The sequence below is a fragment of the Gymnoscopelus microlampas genome (assembly GCF_963454915.1).
Source record: "Gymnoscopelus microlampas genome assembly, chromosome: 20".
NCBI classification, from domain to species: domain Eukaryota; kingdom Metazoa; phylum Chordata; class Actinopteri; order Myctophiformes; family Myctophidae; genus Gymnoscopelus; species Gymnoscopelus microlampas.
Genome location: NC_139957.1, coordinates 43,469,487 through 43,475,476, shown reverse-complemented (window position 1 = coordinate 43,475,476; position 5,990 = coordinate 43,469,487).

Here is a 5,990-nt window from a genome sequence, read left to right as displayed (position 1 = left end):
GAGCGATGAGCAGCGTGGGAGAAGAAGGAAACATGACGGCACTGGAGTTCCAGACGCTTCTATACCTGGCCGCTAACCTGTCTAATGAGAGGCCTATCGGCGCTTTGACCCAGCTGCAAGACGGGAGCGTTGAGGTCATCTCCCCCAACTCCCTCCTGCTGGGGCGCGCAGGGCCCAGTGGCGACCCCGGAGGGTTCGATTCCACTGTCTACCCATTCGTCCGTCTGAGAGCGATCCAGATCGAGGTGGACAAGTTCTGGAAACGGTGGAGCCAGCTAGCGGGTCCAGGACTCTTCATCCGTAAGAAGTGGCACACCCCTGCCAGGGACGTCACCGTCGGAGACCTGGTATGGCTCGCTGACCAGAACGCACTCAGAGGCCGTTTCAGACTGGGTCGAGTCGTGGAGGCGTTTCCTGATGAGAAAGGTGTCGTCCGAGACGTGAAGGTGAGAACCTGCCACAGCCTTCCTGCCGGCACCAGCCCTTCCAAGAGTGACCAGCCCGTCGCAAGTTGCCCGTCCACCATCCTCCACAGGGACGTTAGGAGGCTGGTGGTTCTTCTACCAGTAGAAGAGCAGTAAAAGAAGAAAAGATTCCCCACTGCCATCCTCCCTGGAGGTTGGCGGTGTGTTTCGGTAAGGCCAGTTCCGTGCCGGTGCAACTTGGTACAACTGTGACTGGACATGACCGAGGTCTAAGCCCACCTCTGTGCGGGCTTGTACTTCTGTATGTTTAGTTGGCAGTTGTGCTTTGTTGCATCTGCTAGGGCTGCGCTTAAAGGATTGTATGCTGCATCAAGGACCACGAGAAGGATCTCACCATTTTTGTAACGTATTTTTCACCTTTTACAGACAATATTTCGCGTATTTTGCGTTTTTTACAGACACTGTTTGCGCCTTTTACGAACAATATTGACGGCCTAGTGCCCATTATTTTTCCCTTGGAGAAATGTTTCGAATGCATGGACTAAGGGGGTTATGGGTGGTGGTCCTCTTGGGTCTTAAAGCCAGAGGACCAAGTGGGAGGTGTGGAATAATCTATGATTATGATGAGGGTGGAGTGTTTGTTGACATGTAACTACTTATATGGCCCTCTAGCGCCATCCCGTGGTAAATGACCGTTTGTTCAGAAATGACGGAGTGATGACGCACGTCCGGTTTAGCGTGATTTAATTATATACTTTCATTAAGATTTAGGTAGATTAGCGGCTTAATCCGCGCATAGAAAGTATTGTCCTAGTAGTGGGGTGATTTATGTATTTACTATCTAACTTTCTGAGGGTTTTTTAAGCTATTTGTTATGCCTGCCATCGTGACCAAGTGTACTGCGCATGCGTCAGCTTTCCTAGCACCGGGGCTTTTGGTTTAGTATCTCAGTAACAAAGAAGAGCCGCGGTGGGCAGATGGTATGTACAATTAAGCTCCGACCTTACACGACATAACTTATTTCTTGCATATATATATTATACCTTGTGAAGATGTATTTCATGTCGGTAATGATTGCTATGTTCTATGTTTTATCTGCAGGTTTATAACCTGCTAACTACCGTTGTAACGACCAGTATAGTGTTAGATATGTGTGTGAGAGTTTGTGTGTGAATGAAACAGAAATAAAACGCCATAAAAGACACTTGTTTGAGTTGTATCCACTGGCCACGGCTCTACCTACCTTTCCAAAGGGAGATCTACGATTACATAGGGTGTGATTGATTAGATATTTGGACAATAATCCACATTACTGCTCATTATTTCCCAATAATGACTCGCTGTTCGTTCGCTCCACTTCTTACATGACCACATACTGCAGAAATCAATCATTTGGAACACAATATAACAAAAAAAGACGTCATTGTGTCTGCATAAAAACGAGTCCATTAGGTTGTACCTCTTATCTCCATATTTAAACTTTTGATGTTTTATTTTTTTTTGTAAATTATTGCCCTACTTCATCATACTACAGTTTCACACAAAAGCAGCATAAATCCGATCTACAAGCTCAACACGCGTCGCATCTGCTATTTCTTTGCTATTTGAATCCTGCAAAGTTTTGGACATATGAGGCTTGCACCCGACAGCATAACAACATAAACCCTCATATCGTCTCTGTCCAAAACTGTTACTTTTCAGAATTCAAATTAAAAAATGGATCTGCTACTTTTGATACTTTGTACCCTCTGTATGCTTTCCTGCACGTCCTCATTCCACCACCAAGGGTCTCCTTGTCGTCCTTCATAACCTTTATTTCAGCTCGGAGTACAGTTGAGGGGCAGGCCCTCATTTTCAATGTAGCCTTCCACAGGTGCACACCCAACCTGCAGGTGCATATTATGCACTGACCGCATTTATTATCATAGTGGGGCGGCATAGCTGTACATAATAGCTGAATTGTTAAATGTTGTGATAAAAGCGACAAATTTGGCAGATATGTTGATTAATATATTGGGAACAAATCTGGATATTGGGACACCACAAATCCGCACCCTGGCACCCACCAGCGGTTGATCAAATCTTCCTAGTTTTTGTCCTAGTAGGCTGAAATGTTGCTCTAGTATGTTAGTATGAAGGTGTGTGGGTGTGTTCATGCTAATTGCCTAAAAGGGTACGTTGCAATGGGAGTGGCCTAGATAACAGCAATGATTTGAGAATTTTTTAAATGGTGATACAAGATTTGGTAAAAATCACCTTTGGAGATCACGCTTCAATTTAGGAAACCGGGCCACTACATCAAAGATGGCAGCCATTTTTCTTAATATGGCGGCCAAAATTAGACTGTTTTTGCATTTCTGCATATCTTTGCCTATAATTTTGTGAGGGCAATCACCAAATTACCAAATAGCACTCCCATAGTATGTATTTGAACATTCTGCTTGTAAATCGTCTTTTTTCAAATAGCTAAAGTATAGCTCTAAAGTGGTTCATTGTGTGGTTTTTGGTTTTACAAAGTAACTAAAGTTTTCAAATAATTGTAGTGGAGTAAAAGTACAATATTTGCCTCTGAGATATATATTGGAGTAGAAGTAAGTACTGACAATTGGAAATACTCCTGCAAAGTAAAAAAAAAATACCTCAAAATTGACATGTAGAGACTTTACACCACTGTATCCATTATTATACTGGAGCCTGGAAAAACTGAGCTAAGCAGCATGTGCACTTGTATCCCAAAGAGTATTGATTCATCTAGCAACATTAGGCAATGTTACTGTTAAAATCTAGCTTTGTGCATTTTTTCCCAAAGTTGCCCACAGCAACTTTAAATAGAACGATTTCCACTTCTTTTCTTTTTTAATCACCATTTCCCCTTGTTGTTACTTTTGTTATGATTATGCGTGGGGGGAAAAGACCCAAAGGCAAATCTCTGGTACAGTGAGTGCAACACCAATTAAAGTTATGTAAGAGTGAAACAGCACCAGAAATGAAATATGAGCTTATACTCAGCACAGCTAAAGTTTACATAACAATGAGCTGCCCATTGAGAAAGTGCCCTGAGAGCAGCAAATTAACATTGTTGCATATATATATACCTGTAAAAGGCTATAAGCTGCCCTGAGACCAGTATTGAGAAACTGCCCTCAGAGCAGCAAATGAATGTTGTGGTATGTATATCATTTAAGCTGCCCTGAGACCAGCATTGAGGAACTGCCATGAGAGCAGCAAATTAACTTGATATATATATATATATATATATATATATATATATATATACCTGTAAAAGACTATAAGCTGCCCTGAGACCAGCATTAAGAAACTGCCCTCAGAGCAGCAAATTAATGTTGTTCTATCATTTAAGCTGCCCTCAGAGCAGCATTGAGAAAGTGCCCTGAGAGCAGCAAATTAACATTGTTGCATTTATATACCTGTAGAAGGCTGGTCTCAGGGCTATAAGCTGCCCTGAGACCAACATTGAGAAACTGCCCTGACGCACACAAACAGATCTCATATGGCCATATCTGTCACATCTGCAGTGGCACGTAGGTGTCGAACTCTAGAGGGATTTCTAGTTTAAAGTTGTCCTTGACATGAAAAAGTTTGAGAACCACTGACATAAACAACACTTAGACTCAGAAAACTGGACCTGGCTCTGTACTTGGAAGGTTGAAAGTGGTTTAATATGTAATGCTGTTTGACAGGATTTGTCTGCAAAACGAAAGTCAGACATGAGCCTTTTATAAACGGAATGACGAGGATGTAGGTGGACACAATGTGTCAGACCGCCGCCGTTAATTAGCGTGTCGATAGCGTCGGCGGTGGTTAACGATCGCCGTCGCTCAAGCGCGGCGGCGGACTCAAAGGCCGACGACGCGGAGGAAGGAAGAGTTGCACTAACGAGGCAAAGAGCTTTAAAAGGGGGGAGAAAAAAAAACGTTGTTGAAGGAACTATACAGCTGATGAGCAGAACGACACAAAGCAATGACAGGCCCAGTACAGTGCTGCTGTGTGCTTATACACATTCAGCTCAGCGCTGCTATCTGTCTCTGTACAGAGCTGGAATGTGAAAGAGGGCAGAGAGAGAGAGAGAGAGAGAGAGAGAGAGAGAGAGAGAGAGAGAGAGAGAGAGAGAGAGAGAGAGAGAGAGAGAAAGAGAGAGAGAGAGAGAGAGAACACCTTTCACAGACATTAGTCACAAAGCACAAAGCATATCGATAAAATAATCAATGACGGAATAGAACAATTGCCATATAGTAAATCAACCAAAAGGAGTTAAAGAAAAGAAAATCTGAATAAGGGAGATGTCTCAACAAACAGAGCTGTAATCACAAGGAGCCACAGTATGTGAAAGACGTTTTTTCACTTGATTGGCAGTTGTGCCGAACGCTCACCCCCATGATTTACGAGCCTGTGGCGGCTTGTGTGGAACAACCAAGGCGTGTGTAATGACAACTATTAACAGATTCACAGATTTAACCGCAACAAATAGTGTAAGTAGCGATACATGCGTATGGGCTCTGCTCTATATGCTATGGGGTCTGCTCTATGCTATGGGCTCTGCTCTATGCTATGGACTCTGCTCTATGCGTATGGGGTCTGCTCTATGCTATGGGGTCTGCTCTATGCTATGGGGTCTGCTCTATGCTATGGGGTCTGCTCTATGCTATGGGGTCTGCTCTATGCTATGGGGTCTGCTCTATGCATATGGGCTCTGCTCTATGCTATGGGGTCTGCTCTATGCTATGGGGTCTGCTCTATGCTATGGGGTCTGCTCTATGCTATGGGCTCTGCTCTATGCGTGTGGGGTCTGCTCTATGCTATGGGGTCTGCTCTATGCATATGGGCTCTGCTCTATGCTATGGGCTCTGTTGGGGAAACTGGACGACAGGGGCAATTCTGCAAATAGACCCCATGGCTATAGTCATTTAGGATCATTATAATCATTATAAGTAGGAAAAAACGCCAGGCCCTGCATGGGATGAGGATCTCAGAGGCCTACTGGGAACATATGGGTGGAGCAGGTCACTTACATATGGGTGGAGCAGGTCACTTACATATGGGTGGAGCAGGTCATTTACATATGGGTGGAGCAGGTCACTTACATATGCGGGTGCCTGACCATGGGGGGCTATGTGTGTGATTACACTAACCTTGAAATGGATCCTGAAGTTAACCTGGGAGTCAGTGTTAGGAGGCCAGGATGGGGGTTGTGTGAGAGGGTCTCCTGGACCTGGTCAGTCAGTCAGCCTGGCAGCTGCATGCTGGACTAATAGCTGAGAGAGAGAGAGAGAGAGAGAGAGAGAGAGAGAGAAAGAGAGAGAGAGAGAGAGAGAGAGAGAGAGAGAGAGAGAGAGAGAGAGAGAGAGAGAGAGAGAGAGAGAGAGAGAGAGAGAAATAAATCACAGCTCTGGGAAAGCCCTCAGGTGTGTCTGTGGGTTCACATTACAGTGTGTGTCTGTAGGTCCCATGGCTGAGTGGCTGTTATTTGTGGCAGGGAGGAGGATCTAGAAAACGCACATTATTGCACACTGGGGGGCTGAAGAGAAGAGCCAACTCAAAGACGGT